General features: G+C 39.1%; 1 protein-coding gene and 1 non-coding gene across 2 annotated transcripts in view; one reads left to right on the top strand and one right to left on the bottom strand.

The window, feature by feature from the left end:
- LOC126427820 (uncharacterized) overlaps positions 1-25,543 on the bottom strand; it is a 328,244-nt gene that overhangs the window by 182,576 nt on the left and 120,125 nt on the right. The gene's annotated exons all lie outside the window — the stretch shown is intronic.
- Positions 5,859-5,965, top strand: LOC126424352 (U6 spliceosomal RNA). Its single transcript, XR_007576163.1, has one exon. It is a non-coding gene; the product is annotated as a U6 spliceosomal RNA (small nuclear RNA).

Raw genomic sequence — 25,543 nt, 5'->3', positions numbered from 1 at the left:
TGAGGAAGGGAAATTTAAGTAGACTGTACCAGCAAAGAGCACTGGGAAAAGAGGAAAATCTGGTTAGAAAGAAGGATGTAAAGGGCAACAAGTGTGTACAGGGACAATGGAAATCATTACTGTTTCTTTAGTTAGATGTGTCATTAAATGCCATCTGGCAATGGAGATGTTTATATGATGGTGAAATACACTCCTGGAAATGGAAAAAAGAACACATTGACACCGGTGTGTCAGACCCACCATACTTGCTCCGGACACTGCGAGAGGGCTGTACAAGCAATGATCACACGCACGGCACAGCGGACACACCAGGAACCGCGGTGTTGGCCGTCGAATGGCGCTAGCTGCGCAGCATTTGTGCACCGCCGCCGTCAGTGTCAGCCAGTTTGCCGTGGCATACGGAGCTCCATCGCAGTCTTTAACACTGGTAGCATGCCGCGACAGCGTGGACGTGAACCGTATGTGCAGTTGACGGACTTTGAGCGAGGGCGTATAGTGGGCATGCGGGAGGCCGGGTGGACGTACCGCCGAATTGCTCAACACGTGGGGCGTGAGGTCTCCACAGTACATCGATGTTGTCGCCAGTGGTCGGCGGAAGGTGCACGTGCCCGTCGACCTGGGACCGGACCGCAGCGACGCACAGATGCACGCCAAGACCGTAGGATCCTACGCAGTGCCGTAGGGGACCGCACCGCCACTTCCCAGCAAATTAGGGACACTGTTGCTCCTGGGGTATCGGCGAGGACCATTCGCAACCGTCTCCATGAAGCTGGGCTACGGTCCCGCACACCGTTAGGCCGTCTTCTGCTCACGCTCCAACATCGTGCAGCCCGCCTCCAGTGGTGTCGCGACAGACGTGAATGGAGGGACGAATGGAGACGTGTCGTCTTCAGCGATGAGAGTCGCTTCTGCCTTGGTGCCAGTGATGGTCGTATGCGTGTTTGGCGCCATGCAGGTGAGCGCCACAATCAGGACTGCATACGACCGAGGCACACAGGGCCAACACCCGGCATCATGGTGTGGGGAGCGATCTCCTACACTAGCCGTACACCACTGGTGATCGTCGAGGGGACACTGAATAGTGCACGGTACATCCAAACCGTCATCGAACCCATCGTTCTACCATTCCTAGACCGGCAAGGGAACTTGCTGTTCCAACAGGACAATGCACGTCCGCATGTATCCCGTGCCACCCAACGTGCTCTAGAAGGTGTAAGTCAACTACCCTGGCCAGCAAGATCTCCGGATCTGTCCCCCATTGAGCATGTTTGGGACTGGATGAAGCGTCGTCTCACGCGGTCTGCACGTCCAGCACGAACGCTGGTCCAACTGAGGCGCCAGGTGGAAATGGCATGGCACGCCGTTCCACAGGACTACATCCAGCATCTCTACGATCGTCTCCATGGGAGAATAGCAGCCTGCATTGCTGCGAAAGGTGGACAGACACTGTACTAGTGCCGACATGGTGCATGCTCTGTTGCCTGTGTCTATGTGCCTGTGGTTCTGTCAGTGTGATCATGTGATGTATCTGACCCCAGGAATGTGTCAATAAAGTTTCCCCTTCCTGGGACAATGAATTCACGGTGTTCTTATTTCAATTTCCAGGAGTGTATAATCAATGAGTCACATGTTACAGATACGAGTACATCACACGCATGCATTCATAACTGGTTCCAGCTGACATGAGGTCCCCTGGGAAAGTCACAGCAATTTAACCCCACTGTAGTCAATAATTGGAAGTATATGTGTTTCAACAAGTTTCTTTTTCATGTAGAGAGGGAAAGGCTTTTTATATTTTTGTAGGACATGGAGAGATGCTGATGCCTCCTTGCATTTTGCAGTTACATGCTCAGTCCAGTTTTGATTTTCATCTATTACTTCTATAGACTCTTTGCTAAAGGAAGAAGTTGACACTTGTCCCATTTAGGATTAAAGATGGTAGAAATTTCCAAAATTTTGGGATAACAAAATTTCAGTATTGAAATTCTTGTCAGTTATCTTCAGGTTTATTGGTTTTACACTAGATACAACTGGAGACCACCAGCAAACATGCAATATTTGCACCAAGACAAAACTCATGACACATAATTGACAGTCAATGATGACTTTCCAAACAGTGTAAGATGTGGAGAAAAAGGTCTCTCTGCTGATGACAGCAACATCATTGTCACTGATAAAATACTAGAACCCCTATTAGAGGAAGCAAATGAAACCATTATCGATGTTTACAACTGGACAGCATGTAATAAATTAACACTGAATAAACAGAAAACAAACAGCATGCTCTTCATCATAATGAAGAAGACCACTCTGTTGCATTAAACATAGATGATAAATCTATAAGTTATCTAACAAACCTGAAGTTTTTAAGGGTGAATACTGATTGTCATTATACGTTTGTATGAACACAGAAAGATGCTGGCAAAAAGGACATCATCATTGTGTTATGCTCTTTGGGTTTCATCATCATGGGTTTTATGATCAGTTGGTAACAGCCAATTTCTTGGAGTGACATACTAATGCAACATACAATTAGTTCTTAGCTATGGGATTCTTTTCTTGAGACTGAAGTCACAAATGATGGACACAGTTTTCATACTGCAGAAAAGGGTCATAAGAATAATAACTAGAGGTAGTGGTCAGGTTCAGGTTCATTGCAAAGAGATCTAAAAAGAAACTGGTTATTCTTATGGCACTAAGTGAGTAAACCTATCAAGCTCCTGTGCATATCAAGGAAAATATTACTAAGTATTTCAATTACACTTCTTTATGTACGTGTGGAACAAGAGCCAGTTTCGACTCACATTCACCAAGTAAAAACAAACAATAAACTTAAAACATCACCTTATATTGGGGAATAAAATTGTATGATAAATTTCCCAAGGAGAATTACTGAAACAGACTAGTTTAAAAATGCAGCTAAAACATTATTCATAAGTAATGTATATGACTCAATTAAAGATTGCTCTATAGGACTCACAAAAGTGTTTAGAGAGAATATAACTACAACAGCCTGTCACACATCAATACATGGTTACGCTTTTACAAGAAAGTCATGTGCTGAAATGTGTCATGCATTACAGCAATGATTTGTCAGTCTTCCGAGTTCAACACCTCACTCATACTGAGTGACTCAATTTTTCCAGGTGAACAGAGAGGACATGGAGATGTACTTGTTCACGGTCCAGGAGTCAGCAGTGGGTGTCCTTAGTGTGTGCAGTGATGAATAGTTCCTTCATCAAGATCACTGCCGACCACCTGTCCTATCCCGTTAAAATCATACTTCTATATTCTATGTGTGTGTGTTTTGAGCTATTTCTTTACATTGTATAATGACAAGTTCATCATCACTGTGAAATGATCCCTCAATGAATACATAAGTAAATAAATTAATTAATTATCATTCTTTTTGTAAAAAAAGAATATTTATTTTTCATTTACATATTCAGTTGCATAGTTACAATTCTACATTGTTTGAATTAAGGGTATGCTATCTCAAGCCACAGTTAAGAGAACTATTGCTTTTTTAGATTCTGAACTTTACTTCACATTACACTCTTCAAGCACTGACTTGTTGCTTTTGCTAAGATAAAACTTGCTACAGCTCTTGGTGGGCCTAAGTTGGATATCCAAAAAATGGAATGGTCCCTTACACTGAACTTAAATATTCAACTGGTATCCCAGTTTTCAACTTTCCTGTAGTCTTTACTGGTATCTGCCATATTCCGTTGCATTATCAACAAACTGAACAGCCAGTGGTTAACTCACCAGCACCAACAGTGTCTAATGCTAAGATCAAATGCAAGCCCAACATTATCCTGGATGTAAAATGATCAGCAGCCTCTGTTACATTGGGCAGGAAGTGCCGGAGGGAACATTTTGTGCATACTGTGTGTTAATGAATAGGTGTTTTAAACTTGCTGTGCGGAATTTGATGCCAACATTATCATTGTGAAACATAGCAAACATTAACTTGGTTAGAAGAAACCAAATTTGGTTAAATTACTCATATTTCAAAACTCATGGTAATGCCACAAATCTGAAGCATTTTGCAATGTTTAGTATACATTCAGTGTTATCGGCATTAATGGTAGTTTTATTGAGGTATTGTGTTTAACAGACTGAAAACAATAATTTTGGTGCCGTTCAACACAAAATGTTCCTCTCAGTAAGAACAATATGTAAGATGCCAGTGTTATCTCACCACAACTAAGTGAGAGTTAATGAAACAGTTGAATTACAAGGTTTCTGAATGCACAAAGGATTTATCAAAGGAACTCACCTCTCTTCCTGAAACAGGTAACACATGCTAATTGATCTATTGAGACTACTTCATTTCTACTAGTCAGAAACAGACTGTTTTTCCACACATTGTTAGCTTGTTGTCTATACACACCAAGTTCTGTGCAAAATATCTTTACCAACTATCTGGCTTATGTTTTACATAGTGGAGAATATATCTTTGAGAGATATATTACATTTACATACTATATTTTGGCATTCATGCTGTATTATATTACGTTCAAAATATAGTGAACATACTTTATTATTTCACATTGCCAGTCCATAAACCAATGAACTTTTTACACTTTTCTGTGGTCCTAATACACCAAAGAAATCACGCTGGTTTATTAAACAAAATGGAAATCCGTTAATGATCCAAAATTACAACACACAATGTTCAATTATTTTCAACTAAATTCACAAACCTATACACAGCATGATTAAGTATGAATAGTCATACTATTATTACAAATCTAGCTTCTACTCTTGGTTCAACCCAATTTAATTATTAACACCATTGTTTCACACGGGAAAAGATAAATAAATCTCGTCCTTTTAACGTGTATCTTTGTTTTACAGGAATATTAGTAGGCAATGTATTTATTTATTTACTTAGCATCCTTGTATCTCATCATTATAAAAATGATATAGGATTTGCCATACATTCCGTTACATAGAAAGTAGGACATGAAAAAAATTTACACTTATATGTCCATAAACAAAATATTATTACATGTAACATGAAACCATATGCCTAACAACATTCATAATATGCTAAATTAGAATAATACATGAATAAAATTTAGTTTTCAATGAGCATTTTGGGTCATTACGACAAAGGAAAGCAATCATTTCGAATTAGAAGCGTGTAGTTTACGTCTGGTTGTCACATTCCGTTTCCTTTTGTTTTATTTGTTTCGTAGTAAAGAGTAACGAATCCAAAGCGAATTAACGGGTTCAAGTGTCGACTTGTATTTTCTATCCGTCGTCGGTTTTATAATACAATTTCGTAATATCCGTGTATTTTCCATTCCGATCAGCTGTTGCACGGAATTTGAATGAAGTGAGCACGTCACTGTCACGGTATGTGTTGTGGCCCGCAGATGGCAGCACAGAACAGTAACGTGATGAAAATTAAATTACGCTTTGTCAGTTTTGCCGAATTTGTAGCACTTGCACATACCGAAGGGTCTTTATTGATGCCCGTAATTTCACTTACGCTTTCCTGGCTTGCTAATTCAACATCGATGCGAAAGGACCCGCGAGAGTTAATAGTCAGCTACGAGAGCTCAACTCCGGAGACTACTGCTAGATGGCGGTCTCAACAGTTGTGCTTGTAAATGTACGGGAACGTTTCTACAGAAAAGTGTCTTTTTTTTACCGCGTGAAAAATAAAATGTGAAAACTTTGCACAGCATCAGCCTAGACTAGGGCCATAGCAGCAAATAGGCTAGGAATTCAGCCAAACTGCATCACATTATAGAAGTTACAATACGCCATAAGACACGGCTATTAGAAGATAGTTTTGACACTGGTGTGTAACTATATATACATCGCTTTGAGGGCAGTATTTCGTACTCGCTTCGGCGGTACATATACTAAAATTGGAACGATACAGAGAAGATTAGCATGGCCCCTGCGCAAGGATGACACGCAAAATCGTGAAGCGTTCCACATTTTTTCTTGAACCCAGTGACAAACTTTTCCCTGTCAATAAGATCTACAAATCAAATTTACTCAAAAACCAAATAAATCTGTTCATTACCTGTACTCCGTAAACCTGCAAGCGACAAATTCCAATCTGTACGAGTTATTAGTGGCACTGTTACATCATTAATTAATGCGCGAGGTGGTTCGGAAAAGAAAAGTAATCACATCACGCCCCATTCAGGCACTCGCGAGTGCACCTAACGAGTTTGCACATCGCACCACTAACGGCAGAGTGCAGATATATCCGACACAGCTAATATTCAGATTTGCTCTGGCTCCTATTTTCACGTATATTGCAAGACAAGTCAATGTCGCCATGATTTATCAGAAATGTGCGGCCCCAACAATTGTAGCAGTGCTGAACTTTTGGAGGGCTTTTCCAGTTGGTCATCAGTGCCTACATTTATCTGTACTCTGCGAACCACTGTGAAATGCATGGCAGAGGGTACCTTCATCTGTACCAATTATTAGGGCTTATTCCATTCAGGTGGGGGGCACGGGAAGAATTACTGCCAAAATTCCTATGTGCATGCTGTAATTAATTTACACTCGTCCTCACGATCCCAAAGGGAGCAATATTTCATTTAAATCCACTTCTTGAAACTTTGGTAGTAGACTCTCTCTGGATAATTCCCATCTAACTTCGAGAGTCTACCATTTCAGTTTTTTCACCCATCTATATACTCTCCTGCATGTCAAACAAACCTCTGACCATTCTTGCTGCCCTTCGCTGTATACATTCAAAATCCTGTGCTAGTCCTTTTTGGTAGCGGTGTGGGTCCTACACACTTGAGTAGTATTCTAGGTTGGGTAGCAGAAGTGATTTGTAACCAATTTCCTTTGTAGACCGATTGTATTTCCGTAGTATTCTAATAGTAAACTGACATCTGCTATTTCCTTTACCCACAACTGAGCTTATGTGATGCTTCCATTTCATTCTTCACTATGTGTTACTCCCATGTATGAGTTTACTGATTCAGCTGTGACTTACTGATATTATATTCATAGGCTACTATGTTTTTATTGTTTTTTGAAGCGCTCTATTTTACATTTATGGACATTTAAATCTAGCTGACAATCTTAGCACCATTTTGAAATCTTGTGAAGGTCTGAGTGAATATTTTGCAGCTTCATTTTGACTGTATTTATTGTAGATAAGTATATCATACGTGAAAATTCTTAGTTTACTATTAATATCGTACGCAAGGTCAGTAACATACATCAGGAACAGGAAGGGATGCATCACTCATGCTTGGGGTACACCCTGGACCAAATTTAGGGTGTGTGCCAGCCCTGAGCAGTAGTTTATTTTAGGTCCTCTGTTCCTAAACTTCAGCATTGCTATATTTGTTTACGGAGTACGTACAATTAGCTGTGTAACTTCAGTTATGAAGTTTGCTGAAGTGTTTAAATAGCATACAACACAAAACACATGTGCAAGTCAAATATTCAAAAATAGTAAAAATCTACTACTCTTCAATAGCCCTTTTACTGAATTTTACCACTGTAACAACGAACTTGGACATAATACAGGGCGTTCAGAAATTCCTGTTACAAACTTCTTGAATTTGTAGAGGGGAGTGAGTATGTGACATTTTGAACAGGTACCAGTGCCAGGAAACAGTACAACAGTGGTTTTAATTCAGATGTGTAACACATGCACGTCTCCTGTGGGAAAGAGAAAAATCTCTGAGTTGCTTCCCCTGGTGTGCAATACAGCAGACAGGATGACGTGTGCTACATCAGATGGTCACCTGATGTCACTTAACATCTGCCTTGCTAAGAAACTCCTGTAGAGACAGAGGAAGATCTACTGGTATGAGCTCTGGCCACTGCATTAGAAATTGAAGAGACACCAGATCGGATAGGGAGTATGTACCAGAACGTATTCATAGGCACAATGTCTGTAATAACTTCGGTAGTCGCAACATCAAGACATTGTCATATTGGATCAGTAATGTTCTGCATGTACATATAGCGTGCCCTTTTTTTTGTTTTTTAAATGAATGTTTCGTTAAGTTTCCTATTGAATTGTTATCTAATAATTGTACTGCATCATGCCTAATTCAGTTCCTCTTGCAGAAGTGAATGAGTTAAAAATCTAAACTGAAACTGCTGTAGAACAGAAACAGTATGTTTCCAGACATGGATTCATATTCAGAATATTATGTACACACTACCCTCTACAAATCCTAGAAGTTTGTTACGGGAATTTTCAAGCGGCCTGTAAATGGTAAAAACACAAAGAAAATCATTACAGTTTAATACCCTAAGCAAAATTACTTCATTTAAAGGTGAAATTTAGTCAGCCCCAAATACATGAGATGATTTAACTGGCCTTTTCCGAAATACTGCAAAAGTAGAGAAATTTCTTCCTTCTCACTTTTTGGATTTGAGAATTCAAATAGATGTGGTGGTGTTTCATTGTTTAATATTGCAAGTTCAATCTCTACAAATACTGTGCCAGCTGCATTTTTAAATGAGTTTGTGTTCAAGCTGGGAGTGGCGTGAATGAGGGTGCTTAACTCAAAAGTAATTTATCAGATGGTTGAACTCACCCTTCTCTCTCCTGTTACTGTCTCTGGTGTGTTGATAATTTCTGACTGCAACTATTTCTTCACTTATTTCTTTTTGTTTTGGCTTTTTCACAGGATGTACTGACATTACAGATGCGATTACATGTCTTCCTCTCAATCCTCATCATCAGGAAATGGTTCCTCTGACGCTTCAACATTTGATGATGTATGATGTGGTGACAATGTGTCAGGAAGAAACTCAAAATGACCAGCCCATGGCCAATTCTAATACTTCTTGGCTGAACCTTTGCCTCCCTTTACAAATTTTAAGTATTTGCTATAGAAGTCTCATAGATTTTTCCATTTTGCTTGAAAATCCTCACTAATCATTCAAGGGACATGTAAATTATTTTATTTCATAAGATGCATTTATTAGCAACAAATAGTACATGTTCTTCCAGATATTTGGCCACTTGCGATGATTCACACTACACTATCACTTTTTCATTCTGTGTGGGAAGGACAACTCTCTCCAGCTTAGTCGAATGTGTGTGTCAAGAACTGTACAATGTTTTACAAACACTGCATTTACCTCAACCAGCAGAGGAAGTTTGGAAGAAATTTGAGATGGGTTGATAGAACGGTGGCAATTTCCAAACAGCACTGGAAGCATAGATGGGAAGTGTGAAGGAAAGAAAGTGTCCTAAAAACAATGGCTCAAATTATTTTTGTTACAAAAACTTGTTTTCAGTTGTCCTGCTTGCAGTAATTGATCATGATTGCAACTCCATGGTTATCAATGTGGACAGGCATGGCAGACACTGTGAGAGCAAAAGTTTTGAAAACTCTGCCTTTTTTTGTGAATGCAAGGGGGGGAAATGTATTCTACCTGTGAAACCACTGTCAGGCAGAAACATCCATCCCTCATGAAAAAGCAATTCTCAATAACTGAATATGCAGTGCACATCATGTGGTGGAAAATGCCTTTGATGTACCACTCAAGAGCGAGGAGTCTTTTTAAGGCTTATAAACTTCCAATCGGTGTTTGCAGAAGCTGTTGTCAAAGCGGTACATTTGTAGCTTAAATTCTATCAATGGCACCACTAGCTTGTGCAAGCACATTAATATTTCAACAGAACTGCATTGTACACTACAATATTCATAAAACTGTGCATTTATATATAAACAAAGAAAACTACTGTTGATGTACACTTGCGTAAATTTCTGTCCTTGTTGCCATCTTTTTCATTACATTTTCAAAGACAGTGTAACATACTGTAAAAAAAAAATACATTTATAGAAAATTATAACCTGCCAGCTCCATGCTGCAGGCAAGGGCAGTCTAGTATGGGCACCCACCTCATGTTTGACCGGGATGATGCTGTAGTGAGCAACACAGAAACCACAGTGGGTGCCCACGCAGGTTTCACGCTCCCTATCTGACAGAGCTTTAATGTGCTCATACATGGAAGAGGTTTGTAGGTGGAGTAGTGAAAAATGAGTTAAATTACTGGACAAATATTTGTCAACACTTTGCTAATAAATTATTGAATACCTGAATACTGATGCAATGAACATCAAAATTACATCTGAAAAAAAAAAAAAATAATTATGGCAACATTTACAGCCCCAAAAATTTTGCCACCCTATGCAACTGCATGTATTGCACCTGTCTTAATGTGGCTCTGGGTACAGCCAAAGCCAGTTCTACATGTATTGATGACTCTCCATCCAAATTAATATGCTGTGTCCTTCCTACCAAGAAATCCTCAATCCAGTCACAAAATTTCATATGATATTCCGTATGATTGTACTTTCCATAATAAGTGTAGGTGTGGTACTGAGTCAAAAACTTGTTTGGAAATCATGAGAGACTGCATATACTTGATGGGCTTCAACCATGGCTTTCAGGATGTCATGTAGAGAAGCGTCAGTTAGGTTTCACATGATCTATGTTTTCGAAATCCATGCTGGTCGGCATGGAGGTTGTTCTGCCGAAGACACCTCATTATGCTTGAGCTCAAAATATGTTCTACGATTCTACAACAAATGGATGTCAAGGACATTGAATGGCAGTTTTGTGGATAGCTTCTGCTACCCTTCTTCTTCTGTGATTCCTCCCAGCTACTACGCACCATTTTTTGTTTGAAGGCTCTAAAGTAGACTACAGTTAACAGAGGCTGACTGAATCCCAAATTGGGTATAGAATCGGATTGGGATTCCTTTGGGCACTAGGGCTTTGATCAGTTTTAACGATTTCAGCTGTTTCTCATCGTCACTGACACTAATATCTATTTCACTCATCTTTTCAGTGGTACAAGAATTAAATGGGGGCAATACTCCTGGGTTTTCCTTTTAAAGGAATAAAAAACAACAGAGTTAAACCTTTCTGCTTTTGCTTTGATGCTCTCAATTTCATTTCCTGTGTTGTCCATGAATGACTGGACACTAACTTTAGTGCCACTAACAGCCTTTACGTACTACCCGAATTTCTTTGAATGTAATATCATATCATATGACCAGCAGACATCATGTCTTACTGTGAAAGGCAAAAGTAAAGAATGCTACATACCAGACTATCCGATATTCTGACCATCACTTTATCCTGAAGGTTAGTTACTACACAATGCAGAACCACCAGAAACAGAGGTATAACTATTGTGATTATTCCTTTTTGAAGGTACTGGTAGCCCTCAGGCGTCAGTATCTGTAGATGCATCACAGGAAAAAGAGCTTGGTTTGTTAAGACGAAAGGGAAAATAACAGCAGCCAACTGTGTGGCAGCACCATGCAACTGCAGAGGGAAGTGTGGTAAGAGGTAATAAGACAACATTCTCGCAACAGTTTTTAAACGTACTCCAGAAACTCAAAATCACTTTAATGGAAAAACATACATCTGGGGGAGGGGTCAAGGGATGTTGCGGGAGAATAGTCAGCCCGAACTGTAAAAAGAAGAATGTAGTCCAGCGGATATTTTCCACATACACATTCCCTGCAGCGTAAACTGGAAGCCTGTTGAATGTTTCTTAATATCATTTCTTTGACACTAAACTATGTGAGAGTTATTGTGGTTAAAATGAGATTTAAAGGTATGACTTGAGAAAGGCAACAGCAAACATAAGTCTCTCATTTCAGAAAATAAACTTTCTACAGGTCACTAATTGTTTATCTGTTTTGTCTTTACTAGTTTTGGGACTGAAGCCTCAGTTGCAAATGCTCTAAGAGACTGAAGTTAGCCTAGCTGTTAGCGTATTACCTCACATCACCACTCAATGCATATTTTCGTGGTACTAAATTTGTTTTCCTATCCCAGACATTTCAAAGAACACCTTCTCACTGAACTTGCATATTACAGCATGTACTGGCTCTACCAAGAATACGGTCAAAGCAAAAGTGTAGTATCTATATGTTTGCATGTCATTGGCAAATTTTGGTAACTGTCTTCCATCTCATACTTCATGGTAATACAGTGCTCTACTGATTCAAATGGGAGATTGTAAGGAGAAGGAGAATGAAGGGAACTTACATACTGATCTGATTCAAGAGAGTTACTAAGGGACAGAGAGAAAAAATAGGAGATTGTAAAAGGTGCAGATCTAGTCCTTGATCAGTTTAATAAGTCACGGCTGCAAAATACTAACGCAAATTCTTTACAGACGAATGGAAAAATCAGTAGAAGCCGACCTAGGGGAAGATCAGTTTGGATTCCGTAAAAATATTGGAACACGTGAGGCAATACGGACCCTACGACTTATCTTAGAAGCTAGATTAAGGAAAGGCAAACCTACGTTTCTAGCATTTCTAGACTTAGAGAAAGCTTTTGACAATGCTGACTGGAATAATTTCTTTCAAATTCTGAAGGTGGCTGGGGTAAAATACAGGGAGCGAAAGGCTATTTACAATTTGTATAGAAACCAAATGGCAGTTATAAAAGTTGAGGGGCATGAAAGGGAAGCAGTGGTTGGGAAGGGAGTGAGACAGGGTTGTAGCCTCTCCCCGATGTTATTCAATCTGTATATTGAGCAAGCAGTGAAGGAAACAAAAGAAAAATTCGGAGTAGGTATTAAAATCCATGGAGAAGAAATAAAAACTTTGAGGTTTGCCGCTGACATTGTAATTCTGTCAGAGAAACAAAGGACTTGGAAGAGCAGTTGAACGGAATGGATAGTGTCTTGAAAGGAGGATATAAGATGAACATCAACAAAAGCAAAACGAGAATAATGGAATGTAGTCAAATTAAGTCGGGTGATGCTGAGGGTATTAGATTAGAAAATGAGACACTTAAAGTAGTAAGGGAGTTTTGCTATTTGGGGAGCAAAATAACTGATGATGGTCGAAGTAGACAGGATATAAAATGTAGACTGGCAAATGGAAGGAAAGCGTTTCTGAAGAAGAGAAATTTGTTAACATCGGGTATAGATTTAAGTGTCAGGAAGTCGTTTCTGAAAGTATTTGTATGGAGAGTAGCCATGTATGGAAGTGAAACATGGACCATAAATAGTTTAGACAAGAAGAGAGTAGAAGCTTTCGAAATGTGGTGCTACAGCAGAATGCTGAAGATTAGATGGGTAGATCACGTAACTAATGAGGAGGTGTTGAATAGGATTGGGGAGAAGAGAAGTTTGTGGCACAACTTGACTAGAAGAAGGGATCGGTTGGTAGGACATGTTCTGAGGTATCAAGGGATCACCAATTTAGTATTGGAGGGCAGTGTAGAGAGTAAAAATCATAGAGGGAGACCAAGAGATGAATACACCAAGCAGATTCAGAAGGATGTAGGTTGCAGTAGGTACTGGAAGATGAAGAAGCTTACAGAGGATAGAGTAGCATGGAGAGCTGCATCATACCAGTCTCAGGACTGAAGACCACAAGAACAACATACCCATCTGATTTTTGTGCTGTTACTTCATTAAAAAAATAAAAATTAAAAAAAATTGGTCATTTAGGTTGATCATATATGTGACAATTTAGGTAGAAAATCGTCCAGTGACTGATATTTGGAGTGAAATAGTGGCAGCAGAGGTGGTAAACAAATAATTTTCTCTTTTTATGACAAAGAAAACATTGCAATAAACCTGTTTATTAGAGTAACACAGAAACAGAAAGAATTTACAAAGTAAGTGAAGTTTCTTGATACGAGGTGATACAAATGGTCCCTAAAAAAAAAAGAAAAAAAAAACTGTAAGATAATCAGAACAGAAATGCTTTACTATTCAAAGTATTTGTTGAAAGACAATAGTGTACAAAAAAATTATCAAAATATCCACGGGTGTACTGCCAGTCTACAGTGTCCCAATGGGCACAATATTTCGGTACTCATAAATGTCGCGCCGAAATATTGTGCCCGTTGGACACTGTAGACCGGCAGTACACCCATGGATATTTTGATTATCAAATACGCCAGGAGAAATTCAAGAATCATACAAAAAAATTCTTATAACAAAGTTAACACAGAGGGAAATAATTCCTGTTTGATGAAAATAATGTCGATGAACTGCAGTACAGATATTCAAGGATCAGTATGGCAAAAGAACACCTTTTCTCCAGAAATATCATACATGAACCAAAGAAAAATACAATAACTGTAATTAGCAGAAGAACTTGCACCTAGACATAACATTTATCCCCTTTTGGATCACAAATTAAAAGAGTTGTATGACCTACTTCCCTACATCGCTGCAAATATTGCTTTTAACACCTTTAGTTCAACAATGAATCATTTACAAGCATAGAGACTGATGACAGAAGCACTGATTTACAGATGAAGAGAGTCATCATGACTGTATACCTGAATAAGAGAATTTGTGCTGTCACTATCACACATTCTCAGTTCCCATTTTTTGGAAGTGCACATGAATTCTGTTCCACTTGCTTTTCCTAATGTGGGCTGAACTGTCTCATGTTTTTGGTCGACTTAATTTCATTAGCGGTACTGTCATTTTTGCACCAGCCTTAATAAAACACAAATATTCTATTGCAAAACAATAAAAGCTGTGCATAAAGAGGAAAGTTTAGCAGATTAAACAAATCTGTGTTCTTAAGAAAGGCTGATGCACTCTTAATTTTCGAGATAAAGATCTCAATAGAATAAAAAATCTGTTTAATGTGCCACATTTTTAAAAAATTATAAAATAATTTCTCCTAGCGCCATACAGATTTCTAACCTCAAAAATGTTGTAATGAAACTTCCTGCTTGTGAATTTTTAATAGCTATCAGTACAGTACTTCTAAAACTGAAACAAAAAACATGGTGTGCATGTAATACATTACATCTGTGATCTATGAATAGTCCATCTAAGTAACTAGTAATTTTATTGCAGTGCAAATGATATTAGCTGTTGTGCAATTTTTCTGAATGACAGCTTCGCTCTACACTTCTTACTTTTATCCACTGCATCCACCCCATTATTATTATTTTTTTTTAATTTTACAAGTATGGTCCTAGCTCTTAAAAATTTACAATCACAAATTTCCAGGGCTATCTGTATGGCATTATGAATATGTATGGAGTTAGGAGAAATTATTTTATACTTCTTAGTCTGTTTTAAAAAGTGTTACTGTATATTAAAAAGTTTTTTGTTTAAATAATTATTTACTTCTTTTTACTCTTGTGAGTGCAAAATTTTTCAGTCGATTTCAAATATTTTGATGAGATTACAATAGAAACACTTGGTAAATATCTGGTTATTTCAGTTTTCCTTCACCTGAGCCCATTGATGTATTGCTTACTCCTACATATAGCATGTGAAAAGACCTTTAAGGTAAAAATTATAGGGAGTCAAGCTCACATGGGGGCTTACCAGCAATCTTTCTTACTGCGGAACATTCATGATCGGAATAGGAAAAGGGGAAATAGCAAGAGTACCCTTCATGACACACCAAAGAGGTCATTCAGTTCTGAGTTGTGTTCAAAGTTTCAAGTCTCTAGCTGATTGGAAAGTTAGTTTGAAAGCAGTTGTAAAATTTGTACCAAACAGGCAAAAAAGCAGCCTAATTAAAATGTTTTAAAAACTGTATTTATTCTAATATAGTCATCTTTATTGACCACAGTCAGGTAGCAAATAGGTTTAAACAAATACTACAGAAGTCACAGAATACAAGAAAAAGTCTGTAGTCACCTGCAACTAAAAAGAATTGCTGCACTGGTCCTTCCATCACCAAGCTGTATAATTATACTGAAAACAAAATGTTAACTATATACACTGCTTGCAAATTTTATGTTATTCTGCATGGTTTCCACAATGTGTCCCTCATTCGTAAGTGACAATGTCCTGGCCTGTTTACAAGCAATCAGCAGCCCTTGACACTTGTCAGACAAATTCTCGTACAATGGTTATAACTCTCCGTACGTTTGAAAATATTTACAAATCTTGAATTTAAATTTACTTGTAGTTTTATGAGCTTATGGGGGGTTTGTACATTGATCTCCCCCTTCACAATTCAACACCATAACCATGACACTGTGTCTAATCATGGTCGGTGAATGCTGCACATCTTGAGTTTGGACAGTTAACTGTTTCTATTTTGCTTCTATTTTCATGCTTCAGTACACATTCTTCCTGTTTTGATGCTTGATCTGTGTTCAGTTTTTGTAGAACTAACTGCTGGGCCATCTTACCACTAAATCTGAGGGAACTGCAATGGGGACTGACACTGGCAAAGTTAGTAATAATTACTTCTATTGACTGTTATGTTTTAACTTATATGTTACGGTATTTTCTTACATTTTTGAAAGGAAAATATTTTGTAAGCTTACCCATATTACACGATAGGTGTTGACCCACTAACTTCCCTGAAGTAATATTAGTGTTCAGTATTATTTTACATATATCACTGCAGTATTATACAATCTATTCTAGCAATAATTTTAGAATTTCATTTCATTATCTATTGACAGTCCAGAAACTAAAGAAAAACTAAGAGAAATATGGCCAACATGAATCATTTTGATAAAATTCTGTTTAAATACCACTTTAAGGGAAAATGAAGACATTTAGTTGGATGGGTTACATCTTGCAACACTATGCTGCACGCACTGAATAGCTTTAAATTTTGTTTCCAGTGGTTATTGTACCTCAAACCAGGAACCAGTGCACAATCACATATCATATATTTTACGCATGAAATTACTGCATTTCCAAACTTTTTCTGTTTTGGACACACACTGCATCTGTGCTGCTGTTTTAGCCATATTTTATGAAAGAAGGTTGAACCTGAGAAGTATCATTGTCTCAATATAATGGTTGCTGTGTCTACTGACTGTACATCTAAGGTGGAATTTAGTGACTCAATAATTCATTCCAGTTTTAAGTTGTTGCATTATGTGCATTTATGACAGACATGTCCAAACATGAAAAAGTAACTTCTTAAACTATTTAGACCTAATTATTTTTCATATAAATTTTACCAAGGTTAGGATCAAATGCGAACTGCCCAATGCCCTTATTGACCCGTCAATGTAGTCAAGAACATATTACAATTTCTGCAACATTTTTATTTCTATTTTTTACTTTATTTTTTATGCATCATTGTACCGAAATTAACAGAGTCCAAGTTTCTGCTGCTATCTGTGGTGTTGTGACATACTGATATTGTATTCCTTACTCACTGGAAGGCTCAGCAATGACAAAACTCTTCAATCTGGGATTCAAGATGTATGAGACATGTGAAACACCCTCACATTTCAAGAAGAATGTAATAATTCCAGTTCCTATGAAAGCAGTTGCTGAAAGGTATGAATATCACCAAACTGTCAGTTTAATAACTCATGGTTGCAAAATACTGACATGAATTATTTACAGAAGAACGGAAAAACTGGTAGATTCCAACCTCAGGGAAGATCAGTTTGGATTTTGGAGCAATACTGACCCTATGACTTATCTTAGAAGATAGGGTAAGGAAATGCAAAACTACATTTATAGCATTTGTAGACTTAGGGAAAGCTTTTGACAATGTTGACTGGAATACACGCTGAAATTCTGAAGCCAGCAGGGGTAAAATACAAGGGGTGGAATGCTGGTTACAATTTGTACAGAAACCAGACAGCAGTTATAAGAGTTGAGAAGCATGAAGGGGTATCAGTGGTTAAGCAGGGAGTGAGAGAGGATTGTTACATACAGCTGATGTTATTCAGTCTGTACATTGAGCAATCAGTAAAGGAAACCAAAGAAAAATTTGGATTGGGAGTTAAAGTTCAGGAAGAAGCAATAAAATCTTTGAGGTTTGCCAATGATATTTTAATTCTGTAAGAGACAGAAAAGGACTCAGAAGAGCAACTGAATGGAATGGACAGTGTCTTGACAGAAGGACATAAGATGAACTTCAACAAAAGCAAGAAAAAGATAATGGAATGTAGACAAAAACAAAGGAAATTTATTTTAATCTGAAGGAACGGAAAGCACAGAATCACACTGTCAAACTACTGGGACGAAAAGTAGACCAAAGGCTCTCATGGGATGATCATATAAGCTATCTGACAGGCAAACTTGCACGTGTAATATTCCTGCTGTATTAACTAAGATATTCTGTCAGTCAAAGTTTATTGCTACTATGCATTCTTTCAGTCACAGCTATAATATGGGATTCTGTTATGGGGGTAATTCACCAAGCACAAACTGTGTATTCAAATGGCAAAAAAAGCAATTAGATGTTTACAAGGATAGGGTCCAAGAGAAAGCTGTAAGGAGCACTTCAGTATATTAAACATAATGACACTCCCAATTCTCTGTATGTATAACTGCTTAATATACGTAAAAGAAAATATACAAAAATTTACACAGAGAATGAATTTACATTTGCACAGCACTCGAAACAACTGCATGCTTGATATATTGTATTCTAGGCTGTCACTGACACACAACAGTCACAAACACCTAAGTCTAAAGTTATATAATAAACTGCCACAATCCACCAAAACCCTCACCCACTTTAAATTTCAGGAGGTATTAGACACATGGCTCAAAAATAAAGCATATTACTCAACTGAAGAATATCTTGGAAGTAATTTGAAAGGAATGTATAAACAATGAGATAATGTAACTATCATTAACTAAATGTGTAAAACATTATAATTAATTCTTGAATGTAAACTGTATAATGATTATTGCTGAAATTGTCTGATTAGTAAGAAGTTTATGTATATATATATATGTACTTATTTATATGTAAAATGATGATGTGAGTAAAATGTACAAATTACTAACTACTAAAAGATGTATGTATATGTATGCATAATGTATAATGTAAAAGTTAGTAACAACTATATTTTTATGAAATATGTAAAATGTATTTTGATGAAGCCAATTGCATGGTAAACATGCTGAACGGCTAATAAATAAATAAACATATGAAACAAATTAAATCAGCTTATGCTGAGGAAATAAGCATACGAAATCACACACTTAAAGTAGGAGATGAGTTTTTCTATTTGAGCAGCAAAATAACTGATGATGGCCAAAACAGAGACGATCTTAAATGTATACTGGCAATGGCAAAGAATATGTTTCTGAATAAAGAAATGTGTTAACATCAAATACTGATTTAAGTGTTAGAAAGTTTTTCTGGAAGTACTTGTATGGAATGCAGCCTTGTATGGCTGTGAAACATGGACAATGAACAATTTAGACAAAAGAAAGCTACAGAAGAATGCTGAACATTAGTTGCGTAGATCACATAACTACCGAGGAGATATTGAGTAGAACTGGGTTGAAAAGAAATATTTGGCAGAACCTGACTAGAAGACGGGATCGATTGACAGGACACATTATGAGACATCAAGGGATCACCAATTTAGTAATAGAGACATGTGTGGAGGGTAAATATCATAGAGGGAAACCAAGAGGTGAACACAGCAGTAAAAAGTTGCAGTGGTTATCAGAGATAAAGAGGCTTGCACAGGACAGATAGCATGGAGAGTTCCATCTAACCAGTCTTTGGACTGAAAACCACAACAACTCATTGATGGCTTCTAGAATTTTCATAGCTGAACATCCTTGTTCTCTGGCATGGGGAATTGTGTTGCTTTTAACATCAAAAATGTCCAGTCATTACCAGTCATGCACCGAATCAGTGTGTGCACAGAGTTGTCGTTCGGGTGTCACAGAGAACGGTCGTGCATGCCTGTGTTACCCATAAATGCTCAGAAGAGTTTGCTAGAAAATATGACTAAAATTTGGAAACATTATGTTGGTTCATGGGGTAAAAGTGCTTTGATGATTTGGTTTATTTGCAGGAAGGTGTGTGGTAATACAAGCAGCATCATATTTATAATCAGTATTTTCAGTGGCAGAACTCACTGCTATCAGTACACAACTGAAAAAGGCTACCATGATCAATGATTATCTGTTAAGTTAACGTGGAAATGGAACATGGCAATCAATACTTCAGTTTGAATGTGAAATGGGCTTAAGTGTTAATACAAAGTGAATGCACCTAGGCATTATTAGGGAATGTGTTACCTTCGCTAAGTGGCATTGTTCATTTTTTAATGGAGAGAATTTAAGATTTGAAAAATATAGGAGGCACATGCTCGTATTAGGCACATAGTCTGTTTTATTTTGTAATAAAGAGTGTTCTATATGTAAAGCTCCCACACTTGAGACCTGTAGTCAAAAAATGATTAAAATAACTAAGAAAGGAGCTTTACATTTGTCACCATGACAGGGACAGGCAGTTTACGATAGTTATTAAGTATTTCAGAATATCATACCCATTTTTGCACACCTCTACATTTATTCGTGTCTCTGTGGTGCAACCACATAAATAATCCTGGACTGAATTACCCACATTTCTAAAAGTGTGGCCCCTATACTATCTGACTTCCCCAGACCATATTCCTTTATGTCACTGATATCTTCCATATAAACAATGAAACAATTTATTTGGCCAATCTCACAATCACTTAACACTAATAACTTTATTATTCCATATCTGCTTCTTTCAGAAGAAATGTATTGCTTAAAGAATAATCTTCCTTTTAATATAAGCAAACTTCTGTTATACATTTTTTATTAAATGTGCAGAACACACATCTGAATCCCTCTTAGCCGGCCGGAGTGGCCGTGCGGTTCTAGGCGCTACAGTCTGGAACCTAGCGGCCGCTACGGTCGCAGGTTCGAATCCTGCCTCGGGCATGGATGTGTGTGGTGTCCTTAGGTTGGTTAGGTTTAATTAGTTCTAAGTTCTAGGCGACTGATGACCTCAGAAGTTAAGCCGCATAGTGCTCAGAGTCATTTTGAATCCCTCTTACACTAAGAAGCTTATTTCCACAATTAGCTAAGGTGTTGTCCACAAAATGCAGTACCTTAGAATTGAGATTAATAGGAAGAATCCATCACTCCTCAAAAAATTGGAGTCATCAGCAGAAAATGTTTTGACCAATACTCATGAACTGACGGTTTATTTATGTGGAACATAATGCGATAAAACAATAAAATTCAATACAATTTATGTTTTCACAAATAGTCCTACAAGGAAGAATAAGACACTTTTCCATGGTTTAACAGAAAGATTTATTACTTTTCATCCACAATAAACTAAGGTTGGTTGAGTGGAATTAAGAGAAAGGACTGTGAGGTCATCAGTCTGTGAAGAGACTGTTCATATGGAGTTGGTGAGGTCAGCCAGAAAATTCTAAAAGTATGTAGGAGTGGTAAAACTGAGGTAGTGAAAGCAATATCAACTCCAAAACTAAGAAATAATTTAAAGAGAAGTAAAAGTATATGGGTTGGGCCAGTACCCAGGGCAGAGCAGACAAAGAGTCTCCCAGAACTCATCTGCAATGAGAGAAACTCGCCGGGATTTACAAGAGATGGGGGCTGCCCCTCAGTCCCACCACTGACCTGTTACAGCCAGTGTTAAAGAGAGAGATAGCACTCACTATTTATCAGAGAGCAACCCCCAAAATGGAAAATAGGGTACAGCAGATAAGTAGGAGCTACCCACATCCAAAAGGAATTAAAACATGGCCTTTGGGGGATGACCAAGGCACACAGCGAAGGAGACAGGGTTGAGGAATCCCTGAGCCACCCCAATCCCAACCACCCTGATCCCATCCCCGGAGGTACGGTAGTTTAAAACATTAGATCTGAGAATAAAAACCACTTTCATGGAAAAGACACACTTTCATGGAGAAAACAAGAGGAACAGTTCAACCGGCCAATACTTGTCTGCCAGTATTAGAAGCAAAGAATCCAGAACACCGTGCTTGGCATGGATGGTCAGAAAAAGGGGGTATCCATCTGAGTTTGATATACTGTCCATAAGGCCCCACAACATCAAGTGGCTTGTTACATATAATAAAAGAATGGGTTAATGATGTGGAGGATACCTTCTGGGAGGAACGGAAGGAGGAGCACCACGCAGCAGTAGTCATCTTGGTAGTGCAGAGTATACTGGAGCTGGCAGAAGCCCATCAGATATTTCAAGTGGGACAGGTCTTATTTGCATGTGCAAATCTGCACCTGGGATCAGCAAAGTGAACCTGGGGCGAACAATCTTTTCTCCAGCTAAACAGTCAGACAGTTCAATCCCTGAGAAACCCACATGACTTGGGCACTAGAGAAAGATAACTGAGCAGAAAGCACAACCAAGGTTAAAGAGAAGATTATTAGCAACAAATATGACAGGATGACTAGAGCAACAGTGATCAAGAACCTGGAGACTACTCATTGTGTCACTACAAATTGGAACACAGTTGGGAGAGGTCTGTTTAATGAAACTTAGGGCTCTAATGGCTAACAGCTCTGCCATAAAAATGCTAACGTTCCTAACAAGAAATGATTTTCCTGTCCATCATGAGATGTAAAAGAATATTCTATCATATCCATGGTTTTAGAGCTGCCAGCGTAAACAACAGCACCCTGACACTTCTGAATAGCTGAGAGCAACAGATGCCAAACGGTCACGATGGTGACAAACTTTAGGTCTTTGAAGTAGGTCGGTCCTAATTTGTGGTTTGGGTACTAACCAAGAAGAGAAGGGTTAGGGAAAACATGGGGAGTACATTCTAAGGGGCTTAGGCAGAGCTCCTGAAGGAAACCTTGAGGTGCATTCCAACTGGTAACGCCAGAGTGAGTATCAGGAAGTAGATGCCCTCAGCATGCAAAAAGAATGTTTTGATCAGTTGAATAATTAGGAAATTTTCAGATGGTGATTGAGTAAGTGAGCAAGAGTCAGAACCAAAAAGATAAGATCCCAGGTTTGGCAAGGAGACTGACTGCTGGACTAGTCCAGAAGGAGCCCTACTCCATGACGGTCTGAGCCATAAACCTGGCAACCATTGTCCAGTCAGGATGAGACAAGGGTCTGGTAAATAAGGAGGAGAGTAACATGATCCACAACCTAAGAGGCGTAGGCAAGGACGCAGAGAGCATTAAACTTCCGCCTGCAGCTAGTCTTTAGCTGATGAATATGGAACAGGCTTGTCAGCTTTTGACCAAAGGAGAGTCTCAGAAATTGTGCTGTCCAATAAGATCCAAGTGCTGGCTACCCAAGTAGAGTTATGGGCGATGATGGATCATGTTGCAATGAGAGACATGCATGACTCACATTTTCATGGGATAGAACTTGAAGGCATTGGAAAGATTATACAGAAGCCTTTCAGATGACACCGTGGAGCTGATGTTCAGCCAAGGCTACAAATCAGGAGTTACTAAATGCAAAAGTCACTGACATAAAGTTTGGGCATGCCAACTGGTCCAACAGAGGACACTAGTCCATTGATGTGTATGAGGAATAGTGGAACACTCAGCATGTAACACTGTGAGGCAAAGTTAGCTTGAGCCCATGGGGAGCCGAGCGATGTACCTACTCTAACCTAGAACAACCTAACCCAAAACTACCTGTGGGATAAAAATTGATGAATAAAAATCAGTAGGGTGCCTTGAAAGCCCCAATCTTGGAGGGTAAGCAAAATGTGATTGATGGTGCCAATTGCAATGAGGTGTTGATGTCTAGAAAAATTCTGTCAGATTGGTGTTCCCAACCCCAACAAATGGTTGGTTGTGGATTATCCCTCCCAGAAACAGTGCTGATAGGGGGCCATAAGGCTCCATGATTCGAGAACCCAGCATAATCACTGAAATACCATCCTTTCAAGTGGTTTGCAGAGTATGTTGGTGAGGCTAATCGGTTGGTAGCTCCCCGTGGACATTGGGTTTTTGCCTGGTTTAAGGGTTGGGGCAATGACACTGTCTCACCATTGTGAAGGGAAAATATATTCTGGCCAAATACAGTTGAAACTCTTGAGTAGATGAAGTCTTGGAGTAATGTTAAGAAGGTGGATCACCTGATTATGAATAAAGCCAGGGCCTGGGGCCATTTCATGTGTTGTGTCCAGAGCTTGAAGGAGTTTCCAATCAGTTCATTAAATAATCCAGTGTGATAGGCTGTAAAGCACACAGAGATGTCTTCAGCTTGTGTTTTATGCATTGAAAAGGTAGCTGGGTTAGAAGCGGATGCTGAAACTGTCACAAAGTAGTCGCAAGCTATTCGGCAAGAACTGACTCATCAGTACACAAACCACCATGAAGGCAGAAACCCAGAACAGTTACTCTCTTGTGACCCAGAGGATTATGGAGCTCAGTCCACACCTGGGATGAAGAGGCATGTATTGTCAAGGAGATTATGCAGTGCTCCCAGCATTCCTTCTTACTGTGTTCAACTAGAGAGCCTTAGTGCAAAACCAATCAAAAGTGATGGGGGTGGCTTGTGGAGGAAGGCACACGAGACATTGCAGGGCCCTTAGGTGATTCTGAATAGTGCTGCAATGTCTTTGGTCCATCATATCATATCACGAGCTGACATTGGAGTGGGCCTGTCAAAAGGGTAATAGCTGTTTCAGTGGTGTGGGAGGTCACGTCAGAGACAGCAACCTCACTGATGCAATATGGCAGAGCGGATGAAAGTGACAATGGAGGTAAACAACTGCCATTTGGCTCTTCCGAAATCTCAGTTTGATAACTGGCCATTTGGATGGTGACAAGGAAGTGATAGGATCATTGGAATATGGCCACTGTCTAAGAGATCAATGAGTAGCAATGACTGTGGCAAAACCACTGGATTGCAGGGAAAGTCAATAACTGTAAATGTGCCTTGGATGACAATGAAGTGGGTAGCTATACTGTCACTGAGGAGAAAAAGATCAAGCTGGGAAAGAAGCTGGTCAGTCAGAATCCCCCTACCGGACAAAGTGGTACTTACCACAGTGAGTGGTGAGCATTGAGATATAAGTAGAAGAAAAGGAGTGGGGCAGGGGGGAGTTGCTGGATTACAGTTGTCATCTCAGAATACCTCAGTGCCAAGGCATGGGATATATGAATGTTACGGATGGTGATTACTGGTGTCATCCACATGCACTTTGCTATTGCTTCCAGTGTAGTATGGAGGGGAATCCACTCATTGACTACGTCTGTGTGAACCACTGTACAGGGACTTCCAAATGTTCTTTCAGTGACAATATAGTTCCAACACAATTCAAAATAACCTCAAAGGACTGGAGAATGGTTTTCAGTGAAATACGTTTCTTGAAGAGCAACACAGACTGCAGGACAGGAGGAAATACATTGTTGAGGCTCTGGCAGGTGACAGTAATATCAATTGCAGTTCCACTGAATTATCACATTAAGGGTGTCATGGTTATGAGTGACAGGGGCAGGGAGACACGTCACAGCCCCAGGATCACTGTCTTTTACCAGAGGGATGGAGAACATCAGAGCCTGATACTGTGGTGGAATCTGCCACTTCAAGGGTAGCCTTGTCCTGCAATTTCTTTTTTTCTCTTTACCTACTTTTGACAGTCAAGAATCTTATGAGAACTTGTCCTCTCTGTCCACAGTCCATGTCCCCTTCTTCACCCACTGGCTACAATTAGGTCACTGGTCTGGAAACTTCCAGGGGTAGGACTCGCAATAGGGAGCCCTGTCACTGCTAGATGCTGAAGAAGGACATTGCTTGTCCAGACAGACACGGGGAGTCAAGTTTCCCACAGACAGTGCTGCAGGAACTGGGAGAGAGGATAACCTCTTTTTCCCAAG

Source organism: Schistocerca serialis, chromosome 1 (assembly GCF_023864345.2).
Source record: "Schistocerca serialis cubense isolate TAMUIC-IGC-003099 chromosome 1, iqSchSeri2.2, whole genome shotgun sequence".
In the NCBI taxonomy this organism is placed as follows: Eukaryota; Metazoa; Arthropoda; class Insecta; order Orthoptera; family Acrididae; genus Schistocerca; species Schistocerca serialis.
Note: the sequence above shows the minus strand (reverse complement) of the source record. Positions and strands in the feature narration are given on the sequence as shown.